This window comes from Vidua chalybeata, chromosome 1 (assembly GCF_026979565.1).
Source record: "Vidua chalybeata isolate OUT-0048 chromosome 1, bVidCha1 merged haplotype, whole genome shotgun sequence".
NCBI classification, from domain to species: domain Eukaryota; kingdom Metazoa; phylum Chordata; class Aves; order Passeriformes; family Viduidae; genus Vidua; species Vidua chalybeata.
Window position 1 is genome coordinate 77028074 of NC_071530.1, and position 21878 is coordinate 77049951.

The window sequence follows — 21878 nt, forward strand, 5'->3', positions numbered from 1 at the left end:
AAAACCAGGCATGAGTTGATCTGGGAAAGGTAAGGGACCGTGGAGATGTAGAACACAAATTTATAGATAATTAAGCTTTATTAATTCATAAAATAACTTCTGTTTTATTCTGAGGTACTTTGTTATATAATATTCTCAGTTAATTAAAACCTCAGGTGTCTGATTTAGTTTGAAACAGTTATAAAGTGAGAGGTCTCACAAGAAGACAAAGCTACGTATTGAAATGGGTTTTCAGTAGATTGAAATTCAGGTAATTTAGTTTTTGTTTGTCCCTCTTGCATGAACTGCAGCTGCCAAGGATCCACATTTTCCTCTTACTTAAAAATAAAGGCTTAGATACTTATTCAGATTTTCAGACTAAACATATTTGTGTAGCAAAAAGGTATTTGCCTATGCAAACCAGCAAAATGTTTCTCTGTGGCAAGTAGAGTTTTGCATGTAAATGGCTGTTGATTTCAAATGAAAATTTATGTTTATCATACAAACCATGGAAATCAGTGTTGTTTTAAACAAATATATATACTATATCTCTCATAACTTTCTCTAACTTTTCTTTTATTTAAAACTCAGAATGCTCATCCATTGTTAAATTTTAGACTTCCTTGGAAAGATGTTTGCAAGAAAAAAAGAGGAGCAGCAATAAAATGCTTTCATCTAATACTATGCAATATTAGGAAATGAAAAGGAAAGACTGTTGCTTTGCACAGAATAGATTTAAATCTTAAGAATGCAAAAATGTTTCTATATTTCATTTTATTTCATCTAACTGCTATATTGCATTCTAGTTTCTCTGTAAAATATGAACTAATTATATTTCATGAGCACTTCAACTCTTAAGTGTAGGGGTGTTTTGGAAATAAAAAAAGGTATTATCCTAGTCTTATTTATGAAAAAGATTTCAATGAATACAGTTCAGAACATGCCTCTTTGCAAAAAGATATAATGAAAATCTTTAATGAAAATGACTTAACCTATTCATTGAGACAGAGGAAGACCCAGACCAATATTGTTCAATCATCATCTTCTGCTAATGGAAACCCAAACAGAGAAATTTCATGCCAGTCAGATAATGGCTCATGTTATATAATGCACCAACACAGAGTGAAAAAATAGGAATGCATAACAGACTTTAGAAAGTTTTATTTTAATGATTCTGAACTGTATGATTCAGACCTTTGGTTTCCATTCTCCAGCTTCCAAGCACTGACTCATTCAATAAAAGGTATGAAGATCAGGTAAAATGTTATCAAGGAACTGGCATTTCATGCTCCTACAATTTCTCTTTCTGCTATGCTGAGCCAGGTGGGGAGAGCGTGACCATGTACATGTATTCCACAGTGTGTGTGAGTGTGTATATGTATTCCAGAAAAAAGGGAAGGAGTCCTGTCAAGTACAACCATCTCAGTCACAGCTTAATGCTGGATCCTTTTCCTGCCAGATAGGAATGATTGGTGGAGGTGCATCAAATGGAACCACCAGATATATCTTGTTGAGAGTAATAGAATGTGACAGGAACCATTATGCTGAAAATGTGACTCTTTCTGGGGAACACCTGTAAGCCTCTGCAAATGAAAAAAGTGGCTGTGATTTGCAAACAAATATGAAGAAAATAATTTTCCCTGATTACAAACAGCAGAACATTTCTAAAAATATCAGCAGTGCTTGTGCCTCAGTAACACAGATATTATTCTAATTGCAATATTAATACTCTAATTGTAAATTAATATTATCTTTTTTTTCGTTTGTTTTACAGTCATCCTTAAAAGACTTCTATTCTACCTTATGCATAGATCAGAGCCTCAGTTTGTACCACAGCACTTTCTTTGCATGTAGTAAAATTTCACAACCTAAGCTACAATATCTATGATCTTTTATACTTTAAATTTACTTAGAGTCAATTAGCTTCCCTCATGTGTACCATATATCACATACAAGAAATCTTTTAAAACAGGGAGGTTTAGCTACAGTTTCCTAACCATGATTCATCAGCCGTTCTTATAAAGAGAGTTAGTCCTATTTGTTTTTCAGTTATGGGATATATGAAAAAGTCTTGTTTGGGAGAAGTTGTGGGGAGAGAGTTTGTAGCTGAAGGTGTACACTTGAATTACATTGGGTAGATTCTAATCTGTAATTAAAGATATTAATGAAATTAAAATCTCCTGTGTCAATATAGACAATATAGACACACTTAAAGTTAGCATGATTATTAAGGGATGTGTGATTTTGTTTAGCTTCTTTTGGGCTTTTTTTTTTTTTTTTTTTTTTTTTTTTTTAAGGAAATTAAAAAAAGAGGCCCAGTATGTTTTGTGTAAGGCCTGTTAGACTTTTAAATATTATATTACTGGTGTCCTTGATAGTGTTAATTTTTCTAGTAAAGAACACCATATGTTTTCAAGGTCATTGTGATATATGTAGAGTCACTAAAGGTGGCTGAATATTAGCTGTTGAAAAATATAGTAAATGAATAGTGCTACGTGCTTGAAGCTAACTTCTTCCTCAAATATTCTTTCTTCAGAAATTTTTCCTTGAACAGTCAAATTGCTTCCATGTTAGAAGTGTATATTACACAGTCCATGTCACCTAATATATAGGTATTGAATAGAAAGAACTCACACTAGCATTTTCAATTTAAAATTATGATTATGAAGTATTCAATGTAACGTAACTGTGGCACCATGATGAAAATGTGAACTGAATTTTTAGGTTGGGTGTCATCTATTAAAAGATACATAATTCCAGTGGCAACCAATTTTTTGTCTAATCCACTTCTTAATAGAAACTATTGAGAATCTATTGATTTTACTGTAGATTGGTTTGTTTTAGTTTTATTACCTTTTATATGTTATTGAATTAAAAACATCAAACCTTATTTTTTCGAAGTAACTAGATCCAGGTGTAAATGGTGGAACACTGTACTTTGACAAAAATGGCCTGGAATAAGTTTCTACAGTAGAGAACCACAAAACCCCTTGCCTTACTTAAAAAATAATAAGAAAGGTTAGGTATGTATATGAATGTCTATTTTTAATAGCATAAAGGCTTTTCATATTCTGACCAAAGTACTGTGCAAAAAGTTAAGAAGGAAATGAGACTGGGCAAATATTTATTTTCAGTCTTTATGTGACTTTAAAGTGATCATGTTACTCTGTATTATTTTACAATAATTTAATTATGTATTGCAGAAGTATTTATCCAACCATTTGAAGTAATATTTTGAGAAAGGTCAGGTAGAAAATTTCTGGCTATTTATAATGATGAATATCTGATTCTACAAAGTTAAAATGTTCTGTAGAAATATATTGATTGTATCAATATATTTCTGCAGTATCTTGGCTTAAGACCAGAAAATCTGTATGTTTGACAACATAAAACAAAAACTAAGCTGAGAAATCAGTAATTTCTTACATGCATTAAGAGTTTGCAGAGCATCATTCTTCTTGATATCTGAGAATTTTTGCAGAGCTAATGAGTAGAAATGCTTTGATACAGTGAAATTTAGGATCAATTTAAGGTTTTACAGCAGACACATGTTTTCTTGACATTTCTTATTCATATCTTGTGTTTTTTTCATCTGATATTTTCTATTAAAATACTTTAAGGAAGTTATCACAATTACTGAGGAGAACAGAATGACTACCAACTTTGTAATATAACTTCTAAACTAAATGGAGCCAAAGCAAAATATCTTTTTCCCAAAGCCTGCCCTTTGGCATATAGCCAAAGAAGGTAATAATTGTAAGTATGTTTAGAGTTCAGCAGATGCTACTTTGTAAAATGAAAAAACAATTTTTTCTTGTAGTTTTTACTCCTGTCAACCCCTCAAAGCTCCGAGAGCTCAATGTTCTGTGTCCAAGACTGCCTGTAAACAAATGTGTAGGGAAGAAATACATAAATATGATCGGCCTATATGAAATTTTTCTGATATTGTCTCAGCCTTAAGATGTTCTTAGTTACCAGATGTGGTATCTAGGTACCTTGTTACCATCAGTGTATCTCTCTTCAATTTACTCTGTTGAATCCATGTAAATTTTATGTATCTACAGCATTTTTTTTACATTTTTTTTTAAGCCAACTCCACGTAGCATCTACTTTTATATTTTTGGACTCTGGTCCTTAAAAGCCTCATTTCATAAACCTTCATTTCTGGAAGACTGTAATCAGTCATTATCTATCCCCTAAAAGCCATACATTTATTACATAGTATGACATATCTGTTTAAGTAATTCTTTCTGTGAAAAGTTTTATATAATTTGATAATCCTTTTCATTTTTCTGTCTTCTTATACTATACTCTTTTAAAGATAGGAGACCACAACTGAACACCAATAGTTTTACAAAATCAACAATTCCTCTGAATGAAGGAATCATATTATTCTGGCTTTTTTTTTTTTTTTCTTTCCTAAAACATCCTTGTATTTCTTAATATTTGAGTAGAATTGTGAATAACTGTTAAAAAGAAAACTTTTTCCTAGTAAGTTTTCTATTAAAAACTCATGAACTTGGTCCTAAATTTTTAATGAGGAACTCAGCAACCATTATTTTATTTGTGATGCTGGGATTGATTTTCTTTTTTTTTTTTTTTTACTTGCATTTTAAATTTATCACCATTCACTTCTGGTTCTATGATAATCATGGGGATTTGTACAGTCTTTCTGCACTTCTCTGCAGTCAATTTTTGTCTTAATTATGTGGGTAACAGCATCAGTAGCAGACTTTCACACTTTGCTGTGCATTTTATTTTCTGTCTCATTTACTAATTTATGTAATTTAGTGATACAGTTTATATTTTCATTATCATAAACCAATATATTTTCGATATTCTTCTTTAAACATTTATTGAAGAACAAGTGCTTAGTGTTCTTTTTGAGGTGAAATACATTCTGAACAGACCTCGCATTCCCAAATTCATTAGTAAAATTACTGCCAATAACACATGACAAATTCTAAGTGAAAAAAGTTGCATCCTTCTACAATGCATAAGCCTTTTCTGCCCATGCTTTTCTCTATTAAATTTATACTAGCAGGGTCTGAACACTGTAGTATCAAATACTTTAAAAAGTGTTGTTGAGCACAGATGTAAAACAGTTAAGATAAAAAAAATTACTTTCATTATTGAAAGTGGCTATTCCCTGTTCCAGCCAAGGAAGACAGATGGAAGAGACTGTGATTCTGGTTATGTACCGTGCAACGTGTAATTACTTTTCAGTTGTCAGTCACTGATTTTATAGCATGTGATAACATTTCTTTGTTACATAATTTGTCTTCAATTGACATTCTTTCCTTCATATTCCTGTTGCAACTGTTGCACTGGGGAAAAAAAAATGTTGAGAGAGTACACCAGTCTTAGGGGAAAATATTTGACTTTTACAAGCATGTGATATACAGCTCCATCAAATTTTTATTTGCTGCATTTAAAATTGAATGATAGATTAATCATGCATTAATATTTATTATTTAGAAGCATGATTTTTAGCCATGCAACTCTTGTAGATTTTCTTGATTTTCTCACAAACATGCAAGTAATATGAAATGGTGGATAAGTCTTACTGGTTCTTGGTTTCCATGGGAAGGAAAATAGTTTTTTCCCTCTTCTGTGCCATGTGTGCAATGTCAGTGAACTTGGTAATAATTTCTATAGAGATACTCATGTTTTTATGCAATTAATTTTAAAGCACTCTGATTCTTCAGAGTTACATATGCATGGTGGTTTTTTTGGTTTGTTTTGTTTTTATCATCACAAGGTGATATATAAAACTGTAAAACAGTTTTGGTTTGTTTGGGTATTTCTATTATTCATTGCAAACTAAATACACATCTTAGGACTGCAGTTCTGATGTTTCATTCAATTTTCAAGAGTAAGTATGAATCCCTCAATATTACATTTTTAAAATTTCAGGCAGCCAGAAACTAAGACCTTTTATCTTAAATACAAGTACTTGTATTTACTTGTATTTAAGATAAAAGGTGTTAGTTTCTGGCTGCCTGAAAATATGACCTAATACTAGTTAAGAAAAAATACAATTCAAGAGAAGGTGCCTTTGTCTAAAATCTCATATTTTAAATTAAACTGTCCTGTAATTTCTGAAACCTCACAGCTGTCAGTATTGAATGCTAAATAAAATTATGGCTGCAATTAAAAAAATAGCAAAAATAGTAGCAGGTTATTTGCAAGAAATATTTTTTTTTCCCCTACAAAATCATGCCAGTTTTATAAAATCAATTTACCTGCTGAGGAACTGCAAATGGATCATGTATGTCCTGCAAAGATAACTTCTAAAATAACTTTGAATCTTTCTGAAATATTTGTCATTATTCAACCAAAATCAATGAAGCAATTCAGTCTAAAATTTTTAAAAATTCATTTTACTGATTAGTCTTTGACAAACTTCTGCATAAGTCCAAAGGTTTCCCATCCTGACATTTACCAGACAAGTGTTTAAATAATAGCAATGAACATCAGTAACAACATTCTGGATACAGCAGAATTTCGACTGCCTTTTAACTGCCTAAAAATAAATAACCTTCTGTAAGTTTCTATGTCTAGTTTAAATTTTAAGATAAATACAACCTGCTACTAAAGAGGAATATTCCCTGCTCTCAACTGTTTTTCTGCATCCTTCCTGACCAGCACTACTGCCACTGTACAGCTGAATAAGGGGGACTGCCATTTCCAAAAACTGATCCTTTATTTTGATAGTGGTTGGAGAAGGAGGTGGAGAAGAGACTGGCTGAAGTTCAGGTGTTCCCTGAACTTCAGAGGAATAGTGGCCTTTCAGAAGCTGTGCTTTTCTAAAGCATCAACATGTGAATAGCCAGATGACAGTAAGTGCTCTAATTCTTGTTCCAGATGTCCAGGGACTTTTTTTTTTTTTCTGAACCTGATGTGATTATTTTATTTCCAGAGATTTCTGAGACAAAGTTGACAAGTGCAGAATTGGCTTCTGAATATCTAATGCATGAAAATAAATGTGAATGGTGGAGTAACTGTGTGCTTGACATCTTTGTAACACTGTGTATGATGATCTTCCCTAGCAAATAGATTTTTGTGGTGCAGCAGAAATTTTTAAGAATCCAAATTCTTTCAAGTAAGTTTTCATTGTTGATGTTTATTTGATTTGAACTTCTACATATTTCTGTTATTCAGAAAAGTTTTTTTGGTTCTGCTGCCACAGTGTCCTCTGCATTAAGGACAGTTAAGATCTAAAAAAGTAGAGATTTTGCTGGTTCAAAAGATGGAGGGGTCTCACACGCAACTGGCAGTTCTGAAAAACCTTCATGCAGTTTTCTTAATGAATAGGGCAGCTCTCCTGGTAAGCCTGAGGCATGCCTCTTTGATGTGAGGAGCATAGAGTTAAAATTTCCTGCTATTCCTAATAGAGCAGAACTCCTCATTCTTTTGTTTTCCAGAAAAATGTAAGACTGATTGTGAAACTGTGCATTCATGTCCCTGTGGTATTCATTATATTGGAAGACAGGAACTACCAGTCTTCAGCAGCCATTTCAGTTTACATTTGTATTGAAGGAAATATTCTTATTTTATTTAACTTTTTATGGCTAGTTTTCTCCAAGCATCCTAATTTTGCAAGACTAATTCCTGCAGGATTGTGACATATTTGGCTTCATGGACAATACTAGGCATTCCTCTTAGTCTTTGGAAATTATTAAACTGTTTAGTGGGCCTTTTTTTGCTTGCACCTTCCTGAATACCCACCCCACTAAGGGGTCACTTACAAAAGAAAAATGACATATTTTCTGAGTCAGTTATTGTTTTTTATATTTCAAGAACTTTACTTAGCATAGAACCAACACTCTATTGTAATTGTGTTTCTGAAGTTGCAAATAGTTTGCTAAAGAAAAAAAAAATGCTTCTTAAATTTTATTTTTAAATGCGTCTTTGACCTTTTTCTTCCAAGTAATGATTCCAATCAGACAATAGATTATAGTAGCTGCTGTTGTGATCCTCAGTATTGTCCACAGTATAAAATATAAAATCTTCCTTGTTTTAAATTGGTTTCCAATATATTGACAGTTGGATTGAAAGAACTATGACATTTTATATTGTATGGAGTAAAACAGCTATGATTAAGGATCTACATAAGTATATTTTGACTTGGGGTTTTTTGTTCAGTTTCTTTTAAGGTGAGAGAATTATGCATAATGATTCTAATAGTGTTTTGGAATGTTCTCTCAGACATTATTCTGAAAATGTTAAAGAAAACTCTATAAAAAATTATTTAAAGGAAGACATGAAAGGAGAGATGAAGTATGAAGTCCTTTTAGGTATAATTTTGTCAGTCTCAAGAGAGTCACCTGGGATTAATTCAGACATGTCTTTCTATACTGAAATAAGACTTTTTAACCTCATAAGCATCTTTATTTGCTGCTTTAAATGCTGGTTTCTTCATATGCTTATTATAATTTTAAAAAGAACTATACTCTTGAGAAAATGTCAAAATAAGTGCTATCTTTACCTCACTTACACATTGTAAATAGACAAAACTCAGGGTCTGAAAAAACACAAACTGCAGATGGAAACAATTTAGAATTTTGTGTGACGAACCTGCAGGGACACGTTGATCCACTGTGAAAGCAGATGACAGTGTAGGCCTGTAACGCGTGTAGCTATGAGATTGTGCCTGATGCTGTAGTGTGTCCTCTCCTCACCAAACTTTGAATGATGACACCAAGAGCACCCTCTTCCGAAGGTTCATGGAACAGAGTCCTTCAAATTCCTGGCATTCATGTCCATGCAGTAACAAAAGGAAATCAACAGCACCGTGGTTTTGAAGTGTGGCCTGTCTGGTAATTTCCTCATCTTCTAGGAGAGAGCTGATGGCGGTGGACGTCAAGTTTGCCTGTTTGACCACCCAGCACTCTAGATGGCCCAATTCACCTAGAGCTTTGGCTGCTACGACCCATGGAAGGAACAGGGACACAGCAACTCTTTTTGACTTAGCCCAATGAAAAATTTCTGAATTACAATTTGGGTCCAAATTGTCCGCACTCCTCTTTTGAATTTTGTTTGCCGATTTGTTTTTGTGAGTCCATTCACCAATTAAAGTTTGGTTGCGTGTCAATAAGGACAACCGCCCTATGGTCATGGCCCTCCTAAAAGCCGAGACAGAATTCCTGCCCATGCCCGATCCCCACAAATCCAGAACAATCCCTTAGGGAGGCTTTTGGGACTTGAGTGAGATGGATTGTCTGCCATAATATGGCTTACATTGTGACACCACCTCTTTGCAGTAAACTCCCCACAATATTGTCTTATGATGTGATACTTGTTAATGTTAGAAGGTTTTGGGAGAATGGAAAAATGTATGCAGTAAGATGCAGGGGAAGAACCCAATAACTCTAACTCTTGGGGTTCCTGAGCTATTTTGGGCAAACTCTGCAACCACTCCTCTAAGGGGTTCATGATCACCACACCTTGCTTCTGATGATCTTTGTGTGGTCAGGGGGTGTGTGACTCTGGAATTTCATTGGACCTATATTTGTCCATACCTGCTGGAAACTCTCCAGCCTGCAATGGAACTCCTACCAGACAGGTGGACATAGGATTCTCTGCTGCTGCAGTGGACAGACATATGTTTTCCTGATGAAGTGTCTGTGCCAGGATCATTCCGACGTTTTGACGCGGCTGAGGGACGATCCATGCAGCTGCCAGGCTGTTCAGCATTAACAAGATGACAACTTGGATGGGGTTCATCACAGGGTTGAGTGGGAGGTAGGTTTTCTCTAGAAGGGAAAAACAAACATTTTTAAAACATGTTAAAAGTTTCTGTTTCTTCTGGAAGGAATTCACACCTAGGAAAATTCTCTTTCCTCCATCCGGCGGTGTCTTCTCTTTGAAGCATCAGCTACTTGCTTCTCATCCCCTTCTGTCTGACCTGGATTCTTGGGGACAAAAGGTTTCACCCACTTCTGGGGAATCCACCAAGGACCTGAGGGAGTAGCCACACATGCACAGCCACGACCCCAGGTCACAAGCTCATAGGGACCCTTGGTTTCCCAAGTTTCTGTATCCCTAATCAAGACCAGTGGACGCTGAGAGAATTTGAACTGATTGCTACTGTTAAAATGATGTACCACTGGTGGACTCATGTTTGCAAATGAACAGTTCAGGAAATTGATAGTAAACATAGCTTTGCAGAGCTTCTGCTGAGGAGACATCCACACAGTTGCGCTGCTCTGTCTATCCAAGACCTGCTTGAGCATCTGGTGTGCACGCTCAACCACAGCTTGACCTGTGGGGGAGTGAGAGATGCCAGCTTTATGTTCCACTCCCCACTGCTGGACAAATTCCAGGAACTCCTTGGACACATACGTTGGGCTGTTATCAGTTTTGATTGTTTTTGGGATCCCCAACACTGAAAAAGTTTGCACTAGGTGCTTCTTGGCATGCTCAGACTTTTTTCCTGCGTGGGCAGAGGCATACACTGTGCCTGAGTATGTGTCAATGCTTACATGAACATATTTGAGGCAACTGAAACTAGGAATGTGTGTGATGTCTGTCTGCCACACTTCACAGCTGCCAAGGCCCCGGGGGTAAACCCCCATGCTCATCGATGGCATGGCCTGGAGCTGGCAGTTGGGACACAGTGGTCACAATGGCTCAAGCCTGACTCCAGTCAGATGACTCAAGTCAGATCAGAGCTGGCACATTTTGATAGTAATGTTGGTGACTCAGCTTTGCCTGTTGGAAGACGTCAGGGAGGCGTGCTTTTTCAACTGGTGCAGCAAGGGAGTCAGCTTGGCGATTCCCCTCTGAAATCTCACCTGGCAAATCAGTGTGTGACCTCACATGCATCACATAAAACGGATGCTCTTGGTGAGAAATCAAATAAATTAGCTTTGAGAGCAATCTGAAGAGATGTTCATTCTCTATTTCTTTGAGCACAGCCTGCTCCGCTCTGGACATTACCCCTGCCACATAGGCAGAGTCTGTTACCAAATTAATTGGTTCTGAGAACCTCTCAAAAGATCTTACCACTGCAGCCAGTTCAGCCACTTGGGGGGATCCCTCCGCAAACTCGACATCAGCTTCCCAATGCTGAGTCTGTGGATTTCTCCAAGTCATTACTGACTTGTGGGAAGCCCCTGATGAGTCTGTGAACACTGTGAAAGCTTTGAGTGGTCTCCAGCTCCTCTTCTCCTGAGGAATAAGGTGGAATTCCTCATTGAACAACTTGTGAGATGGGGGGGCATGGACTGATATTTGTCCCCTGTAGTTGTCCAGAGATAATTGGAGACTGGCACTGTGCTGGAGCAAATGCTCAAACATCTCTTTGGTCAGTCTCTCAGGAGAGGTCTTCCCCTCCTCAGAAAGTCTGACCGGAAGGTGAATACATGCAAAGTCACAACTTGCCAATTCACACAATCTCACCCTGGCCTTCCGAATCAGCTGAGTTATTAACTCTTGAGGTTCAGTGATGTTCTTGGATCTTTGATGGGAGAGGAAGACCCACTCTATAATGAAGAGTGAATCCTTCTGCCCCTTGATCCATTGGAAAATCAAACCATGCAAATGTGGCAGCTTTCTTAGAACAATGAAATGGAAAGATACGTTTGACTCACACCAATGAACCTGCCTCTCTGACAAGGCCTTCTGTACCTTTTCGATTTCCAACTTTGCCTCTGGGGTCAGTTCCCTGGGAGAGACCAGCCCCCTCTCCCCCTTCAATAACTTGAATAACTGGGCCTCATTTGTGAGGCCTAGCCAGGGTCTTACCCAATTCAAAGAACCACACAAAGAGTGGAGATCTGCTAGTGTTTTGGGATTGGAATCAATTTCCAATTTCTGTGGAACAACGGTCCTTGCAGTGATTTCCAAACCCAGATATTTCCAAGGTGGCATCCTTTGAACTTTGTCTTCCTGCAATTGAAATCCAGCAGAGGTTAAAACCTTAACCACTAGGTCAAGTGTGTGTTGGAGTATAGAGTCATTGGGGGCACACACAAATACATCATCCATGTAGTGAAGGATGATGGCTACGTATTGTTGGCATATGAAAGGACTCAATTTAAGACCCTGAAGCAAGACCTTCCAGTGATAGCGCTTCATTGGGGCTTTCCGATTGATGGTGGGAACCGAGAATGCAAACCATGGGGCATCTTCGGGGTGCAATGGAATTTGGAAGAAACAGTCCTTGATATCTAGGACAGCCAATTGCCAATCTCGAGGGAGCATTGTTGGACTAGGCATCCCTATGGAGTGGTCTCATGTCCTCTATAATTTTGTTTATTTCTCAGATCTCGTGGAGCAACCTCCACTTGTTCTTTCCCAGTTTCTTTAGTACAAAGACTGGGAAACTCCAAGGGCTATCTGTCTCTTCTATGTGTCCTTGAGCCAACTGTTCCTCCACGAGCTCCTCAAGTGCCTTGAGCTTCTCTTTACTCAAAGTCCACTGTGCTACCTACCTTGGGGTGCTATCCAACCACTTTAACTTGTGGGTAGGGCGCTCCACAGCAACTATTTCCAAAAATCCTGGGGTGTCTTAGGAATGACCAATTGGACTCCCCACTGGGACATGGTGTCTCTCCCCCACAGGGGGGCCTTATAGTCTGCAACGAATGGATGGACCCTTGCCAATTTTCCATCGGGTCCCTCAATTTGCACAATGCTTTTTGAAATCTTTGCCAATGTGGTTCCTCCTGTGCCCTGAAGTTTGCCAGCCACACATTGCAATTCCCACTGTGATGGCCACATGGTCTTAGGTATTACCGTGATGTCCGCACCCATGTCTAGAACACCCTCCACATGGAGGCTGTGATTTCTCCTGGAACAGGGATGGCCTGGGGAAGAATTTGCCCCTTCTCTACGTAAAATGGTGGGTGCATACAATGTGCCAACAACGTAAGGCCTGTTATCTTTCCCTTAGTGGTCATGGGAGCTACCTCAATCTCCAAGGGTGTGTGTGCTGTGTCCCTAGTAACAATATACTCACTGTCCAGTCCCTTGTGGTAAACTGTCATGTCCCATGAGATGTTTGACAGGTCCACTATAATGACTTCCCAATCAGTAGATCTGAAATGAAAACCTTTGGTAGTCACAAGCCGAAATCGGCCTAGCGGCTCCTAGATGAACATTTGACATTTTTGTTTTTCTGCCCCCCTCCCTCCACCGTGGGTCTTGCTCTCCCTCTTTGTTGTTGAGAGAGAGGCATTTGCCCATGTGGGTCCCGCTATATTTATATCTTTGCACGTAGTTGTATTAACAGCGGTACACTCTGTAAATTCAGTTTTTTTGTTTGTTGAATTTTTTCTGTTTCTGGTTTAGGGGGCGGGTTCTGGCGAAATGTCTTGGTTTCTTGCAATGGGGGCAGATGATGTGCTGCAGCTGGTCTGATGATATTAGTTGCCTCCTTGGACTTGGTACTGCAGCTGCCACAGGCTGTGGGTATGGCAATCCTGTATTTCTGTCAGGAGTACTGAACAGTTTTGCTTTCCTGGTACACACTTCTGTCATCTGTGAGAGACTAGGTGATGGGTCAAGGGGAAGGCTGAGAATGATTCTACGACAGGTCTCATTAGCATTCCTCTGAGCCATTTCTTTAATTAATTCTGCCTGCACCACTGGATCTTGTACTTGTCTCTCCACTTGTGTTCTCAGACAGTCCACAAACTGCAAGAAATTCTCTGAAGGAAACTGTTTAATGTTAACATAACTGCCTTTAACTTCAGTTGTTGATAGCTGATAAAATGTTTTTTCTGCAACATTACAGATCTTATCTGAAACTGACTTAGATAACACTCAAGTTTGTTTTTCTGGGCAGTGCCAGTCACCTTCACCACACAGGTGACCCTGTGTAATAGGGTTTCCATCACTGTCTTTTGCTTCATCAGGAGTTTGTTGAATCTCCTGTAATAGTGCTGTTAAAGCCCTTTTCCACCTGCCTTCCCACAGATCATACTCTGAGGGAGTTAGCAGGCATCTAAACAAATCTTTGATAGTATTAGGTACCATCTCATTTGAATTAATGGTTGCCCTCATCATTCCTTTGAAAATCTCACTCGATCTCCCAAATTCTCTCTGAATTTTGCAGATTTCCTTCGTATCTTGATAGGATAATGGCTGGTAAGCCCTGGTGCCGTTTCTCTTACCAAGATAAGTGACAGGTGCTACCAAGGGTATGCTTTCATCAACATTTTTCTGAGTTGCTAAAACATCTGCTGCTCTTCCAGTGCCCAGAGAGGCAGGGGGTATGACTTCCCCCACCCTTTGGGGTCTGGCAAGAGGCAGCTCTGGTCCCCTTGCTGCAAGGAAATCGCCCCCCCCCGCCAGGGCTGTGGACTGGGCTTGCCCCCCCCACACCACCATCCAGCTTAGAGGCTGCACCGGGGCCGCTCCCTATCCAATTTTCGTGGCAGCTTGGAGAAAGGCACAGTGAGGAAGGATGGGGCTGGACTGCCGAAGGCACAAAGGGATTGGGCAAGGGATATGGAGTGGGGGAAGGGATTGGTGGGAAGAAAGGATTATGGGAAGAAGAAGGAAGCACATGGTGTTCTCCATCACTCTCCAACATATGCTTGGCAGTTCTCAGGGACCCTGCCACATCGCCAGGGCTCTGGGAGGACGGCATTTCACCTTTGGAGCAGTTAGAACTGTATTCTTGAGAGTAAACAGGTGTGAGAGAAGGGTAGAGGGAAGATGATCCAATTTCAGAACTAGGATACCGTGGGGGAACAGAGGAATCAGGAAAAGGATTATTTGGAAAATTTATCTGTGGCTCTGTGCTTTTTTTTGTTTCTAAAAGCTGCTTTTGAGCTTGTAAAAATATTGGAATAAATAGAGAGGCCTTTTGATCCCCCTTTTCAACTTTCAAGGTTAGTAACTGTCCAATTTTATCCCAAAATGAAATGGAATCCATATCTTGAATGGTATAATTTGGTAATTCAGCTGTCAGCCAACAGACAAAGGGGACAAGTTGCTTATTTGGAAGTCTACCATTAATTAAAATATTGTTAAGGTGTTTTAATGTTGCATCTCAGACTTTGGGTTTAGATCGGGGTTCTGATGTGTGTTAGCAGATTCTGTGTACCCCCGTGTATCTCCCGCATTTTTCCCCCGTGTGACCCCGGGTTTCCTCCCCGCGGTAGTTGGTCCCCGGGCTAGCTTATCATGCAGGCTCGGTACCCATCCCCCCCGTCCCTTCCTGTGGGTCCTTTCCTGCCCTTAACCCTCCCCCGTGGCTAGGGTCACCCCGGCCCCAGTGCCGGCCCTGGCTGCATGCCCAGTGGCCCCCCCGATCCACGTCACGCCCCCCACGGCCGTGAGGCCGCCCTGGGCCCCGGCGCCGCCCCTGCCATGCCCCTATTGGTTCCCCCGGGCCACGCCACACCCCAGCACCACCTCGGGTCCCGGTGCCGTCCCCTACTGCGTCCCTATTGGCTTCCCCAGACCACGTGACACGCCCCACTCCACCCCGATAAAAGCCTCATGTGGCCCTAGCCGGGCAGCCATATTCCCCAATACAGGAATTGGGAGCACACCAATAAAATGCTCTCAGCTCCTACCACGGGGAATTTGGTCCTTCCTTCACCCCCTTTATCGAGGTCCCTCGTGTGTGGCGGTAGAAACGGCCGACCCACCTTCCCGGAGCCCGCGGCACCCGGGAACAGTGGCAGGACTGGGATCAGAGGAGCTGCGGTGCCCTGCCGGGCACTGTGGCTGGTCCGGAGCCAGGAGAGACAGCAGAACGCCACATTTTAATGTACTATTTTTGTGGACAGACAACTTTGTGCCCATGATACTGCTATTTTAAAAGTTGTTTGTCCAAGATCTACCTCCAAACACAATGCAGCACGAATTTCCCGCTTGCACAGAGAGCGGGGGTGGTGGGGAGGAGAAGCCGCGGTGCCGGGAAGCACAGCTCCCGCCATTTTTTCTCTGCTCCCAGAGGCACAGGGGCATGTCCTGCTGCCTTCCTGGCTTCAGGTACCTGTCCCATGCTGTCCCCACCCCGAAATGCAGGCTCTGTTGGCTCAGGGCAGTAGAGCCGCCCCGAGGCTCCAACCAGCAGAAAAAAAAAAACCACACAAGCCCGCTTGTAACACAAACTTTGCTGCTGGGTTCTAACTTACCCGGCAGTCACTGTTTCCACAGCCACAATGGTAAAGGTTCCCCTCCCAGCTAGGGATTTTTCCCAGGATAACATGGAGGGGTCTTACTGCTCTTATTGGACTGTGGTAGTCGTGCGTAGCAGCGTCAGGCGTCCTTGCCCTGGGTCAACTTGCCTCAGGCGCCAGCAAGCTCCCAACCTCACCCCCATCACTTACAGCCACGCAAAAAGCAGCTAAAAAGTAACAGGGTAGTTGAACTTCCCAAAGAGCTTTTGAGACCCTCAGGGGCCTCCAGCTTCTGCGTGGGCTTTTAATATTTCATAAAACACCCACGTTGGGAGCCAACTGAAATACTTTTCCCCGCAGCCCCCTGGAGTTATTAGACTAGCCCAGATCTGAGAGAGCTTTGGGGGAAATATTTCAGGGTTAAGGCAAAAGATTCCAAAAGAGGCTCTAACCCCCAATGTGGTCCAAGAAGTTTATTCCTGGAGGTTTCCAGGGGAGGAAGAGGGAAAGAGAGCGAACAAGGAAGGAACAGGGCACTATCTAGACTCTTGTTCAGGAAGAGATAATTGGGTCCCGGCCAATTGGGTCCATAAAGGAAGGAAGGGTTAGACTAACATGATTACAGCTGCAGGGGTCTCTGGGGCAGGGCGGGGGGGAAACCATTTCCCATAGCAATGCAACATGTATATAAAACCCTGTCTTCATTTAAGCATCTGAGGCATTTTCTACAGTAATGATGCTTTTGAAGATAAAATGGTTGTGATTTCATTTTTGTTTTCAAGCTTCTGCTGTAAAAATCTACAGGATGTGAAGAGAACACAGAGAAATAATGTCTCAACTTTCACATCAAGATTTGGGCCTTTCTACACTGCCATAGTTGTGCCTTGCATGGTATAATAAAATACATTGAAGATGTGATGTTAGTACTATTTTGAATCACATTTGGAATTAGGTGTGTGTAAATTGTCTTACAGAATAAAATTATTAGCTTCTTTAGCCTTTTAAAATTAGGCTTTGGTTGTTTGCTAAAAGAAAGCTGCCCAGAATATTCTACTAAAGGCAGTTTTATTTTAATTTTTTAATTGTTTTTAAATTAATAATCTCAGTTTTTACTGTGCAGTTGAGTTTTGTGCTGACAATTTTTAACTTGTTTATAGGAGCTGCAAAGAAAGGCAAAATTAAAAGCTGGCAAATGTAGTGTTTTAGTATCCAGTGAAGTCTAAAGAAAGAAAATTCCACAGAAAGGGTTAAATGAGTATACTTATGTTCAAATCAGTACAATTAGTATATTCAAGAATTAAAATGTTTTAAATAAATACAAAACAAATATTAGGATTCATGGAATAGACAGTGGTGACTTCATTGTAGACCATTTGCAGATTGAAATAAGTGGCTATCCAGGATTTCCTTCTATTTCCTAAAATGGCTTTTAAAATATGACTGAAAAATAATATTCACAGTCAAAATTTCAATTTCTGCTGTCAAGGAGAAGTAGTTTTCTGCACAGAAGAGCTGATGCTCCAGTAAATGGAGTGTTAGTGGTTGTTTTGTTTAGGATTTTTGTTTGATTTATTGATTGATTTTATGTTTTTTTTTCTTTATTTTTTGGTTGGTTTTGTTCATTTGTTTGTTTGTTTTTTAATTTTATTATTTTCTGTTTGTTTTGGGTGGGTTTTTTTTTTTGTTGTTTTTAAGTATGGCTTCAACCTTGTTTATATGAATCAAAGAGGAGCTAGATTTATCAAAGGCTTGGGGCTGCTGTAAGGCTGAATATGCCCACAAATTTTGTTGTGTTGAGCAGAAAGCAAGTTTCCTTTCTAAAATATGTGCACAGATGTGGGCATGCACCTCCTTCTCTCAACAAAAAAAGATGGGAAAGAGACAAAAAAGTTGCTGTTCTTTTACTTTTATCTATAAGGCCTCTGGTTGTATTTAAAAATGAAGATTACTGTCAGACCCTGTTCCTTTAAACACTATTAAAGATTAAAATTTCGGATATTGCAAGGTTAAATGTGAGGGAAAACAGTTCAGAGAAGACTGACAGTCGCTTTAAAAATATTTGGGTTTAAAAAAAAAAAATCACATTTAAAGCTACTGATATCAGGTGCATCTATGTTACTGCAGAATACTGAGATGAAAAAATACATGAACATTTATGGAGTAATTAAATACATGGTTCTTTTTTTTTTTTTTTCCCTTTCAGAGCAGAAAGAAAGGAATTAATGGGATCTCACCTTCTATAAATTATTAAAGTAATCATGTTTTCTCCATCTGGGAAAAAACAGATCAGCATTTACCTTCATCCCAGTAGCAAGATGAAAATTTCATTTAAGTATTTTGGGCTAAATTTGTAGAAAACAAAGGAAAGTATATATTTTCAGAATTTTAAATGCTGTAATTTATCACCACAAAAATAAAGATAAAATATATGTAGGGGTAGTATATGGCATTCTCTTTTACTTAAATTATTTATTAGGGCTGTTCTTATGTAGAACATAACATACTTTGGCCAAAACTGCTTTGTACTAGATTTTGTGAATATTTTGAAGTACTTAGTAGAGAGAAAATACATCTAGAAGGTTATCCTAAATAAAGTAGGATTGAGGGAAACAAAATGTGGGACATCATCAAGGAAGAGTAAAAGAAGCGTGAGGCAGAAGCATGTCTGGGAGCAAGGCATCATAATTTCTAATCTGTTTCAGATTTTGGTCATTTAAAACCATAACTATTGTGTGCTGTTCTGGTCTGTGCCTGAAAATCAAGTGGTGGAGATGGAGCACTAAAATGTTACAGCAGAACCTGCACCAGAGCCAGGGTGGGTGAGAGGTGGCACAGGGGAAGATAGAGGAGAAAGAATATCAGAGACCCATTGTCCTACCTGAAAGAAAGATGAACATCTTTTACTTTCTGGAGATTAAGGAAAATGTGATGGGAAGAGGAGATGAGGAGGAAAGGGAAGAAGTTCATACTCTTTAGAAACTTGAAGAAAGATAGAATAATCTCTTTGCTGGAATAGGAAGTATTTCCCATGTCTAAAAGAGTAAGTTCTTTACTGCTAAAACCTATAATACTTTGTCAATGCTTCTTTTGCATATTGCAATACTAGAATAATCATGGTGGGTAGGTTTACATGGGATTTATTTTCGTGATTAGTTCACACAAGCATAGCTCTTCATGGTTAAATGGTATAATTCACTATTCATGATTTAATAGTGTGTATTCATAGTTACACAACAGCATTTTGTGAGTATTCATAATCAGTTGGTTCCTAGCAGAGATATTTGGAATTAGTAATGTTTAATTCATATGAGAAACACAAAAAATATTAAGAAATTTTATATATTGGTAGTCCAGAATCTTATAGTCTTCTTCAGTTTGCCACTCAAATTAAAACTTTTTTTTTTCTATTTTGCACAGTATCAATAATTTATGACTTTTCTTAATATTATGAAGCTTGAGGAGTTTTCTACTGAGAAAGCTGAGAAACATGTAATCAAATATAATCTCAGATATAAATGCCAAAATACCCTTCTCTATCCTTTTTCTTCTGCACCTAATCTAAATAACTGAAAATTTCTACCAGTTTTTATTCACTGTCTTCTTTTGATATTCCATCATTAATACTATTTGAGGGAAGAAACACATTTGATCTACAAAAATCTACAATCCAAATGGATTTGTATGGATGCAAATATCCAATATCTAATAGTAAAGGATGAAACTAAGGGCTCTTCATTTCTTGTGGTGCTTTTTAATTATCTGGACCGGGATTTTTTTTTCGGAATTGAAAAAATAACACAATCAGAATGTGGGTATGTTTAGCTGAGCATAACTAACATAAGATAATGTTGAAATCTATGGTCTATGACAAGCATAATACACTCAAGAGTCTTAATGTTTTTCTACTTTGTAGTTGGCCTTTAAGATTTATTACTGTGTGATATTTAAGTAGCAAACACTACTGAACATGCAGAATCTAATAGGAGTATTGAAGGAATTTAATAAAGTAAATAATTACCAAAATTAATGAAGTGCTTAGAGTAAAATATAACTTCATTTGGACATTTAATTCAGGAGGAAAAAGTAAATCTTCTCGTAATGTTTTGCTAAGTAAAGTAATTATACTGTTGTATCACAAATGTGCTACATTCATCATTTTGTTTTACCTGCATGTTTTGTCCCTGTTGAAAACAATTATTATTTCCAGTGAAACTCATACTGCAATTCAGTTATTTTTCTGAGGTTATGCTGTCTGCTCCTTAACAGTAAACAATTTTAATTAACATGCTTAGTATTTCATTGAAAATTAGAATAATTACTAAAGAGGACAATAAATTACATTCAGTGGTAGTCAGTTTACATGCAAAATATCAGTCAAGTACTGTAGTAGAAAAATAATGAAAATCACGTGGCTCTAATAAAATAATTTATCTTCTATGCAGGTGAATGCTCATTTGAAGTGTAATATGTTCTCTTTAAATCAATTATTTTATATTAATTGTCGCATACAACACATACAACACAGAAACATAGTTCATATTAATGTTACTCTGAGTATTTTCTTTATGACTGCCCATTGAGATGATGAATTGTGTGCATTGCTTTAGGATTTTTATTCCTTTGGAAAAAAAATCTTCCTAGATAACCAAGAATTGTGAGGAGCCCATAAAGATGACAAGAAAATGCTAATATCTGTCAGAATTTTAACAGTTTACTTTTAAATAAAGGGTATAAAAATGCTAACTAAATTTTCTATTGATGTATGTGCTGTTTTCCAACACTTACTGATCATGGGAAAAATTTTTACACACTCTGTGATTTCAATTTCATCACTGTGACAAAAGTTTACTGGTATCATGTGATGAACAGTCACACATAACCCCATTCTTCCTGGTCCTGCTTTCCAAAAGCACGTCATCTGCCATGTTTCTGAACCTATTTGGCTCTGAGTAACAGAATATATAAAGTCTCAAATGCCTGTATCTGTTGGGACTTATATCATATCCCAGGCTTTTTGTGAATCCCCAAAGTCTCCATTGCTTAAGGAAGGATAACTCTTCTTCCTTTTAGTAATTAATAGACTGTTTTTTCACTGCTGTGGAAATTAGTTTGTGATTATTCATGAAATATATTTTTCTTCAAGGTGTCTTGTTTTGATTTTATTTGGATAAGCACTTATTTTGGATCAGGACTTTACCCATTACAGCCTTCCCTTTAAATGAATAGTTTTCCTATTATCTTCTAAATATGCTTTGGAATTCAAACTATGTTTATGTAGACAGCAGCCCTGTTGGATTTTTTAGCCCCTTTAGGTATGTGCCTCTCAAAGAGGACTGTCAAAGCAACACTAGCTTTTTGAACTTAAACTTATATTTCAGGTTGTTATAGTCCAGCCCTGCGTCTTCCAACAATAAAGAATCTATTATTTCCATACAGTTTATGAGGTAGATTTGATGACCCATATTGCTCCATTGTTTAAAAAACAATTAAAGATTAAATTTATGTTTACTTAGTAATAATATAAGTAAAATGTACTTGACATAAAGCAATATGATTTTTAATATATGCAGTTACCTAGAACTTCTGGCAAAAAGGATCATAGAATCGTATAGTTGGAATGAACCCATCAGGATTATTGAATCCAACTCCTGGCCCTACACAGAACATCCCCAAGAGTCACACCCTGTGCCTGAGAGCGTTATTCAAACACTAATAGAGCTCTATCAGGCTTGGTGTTGGGACCACTTCCCTGGGGAGTCTGCTCAACCACGCTCTGTGGGAAGAACTTTTTCCTAGTATCCAGCTTAAACC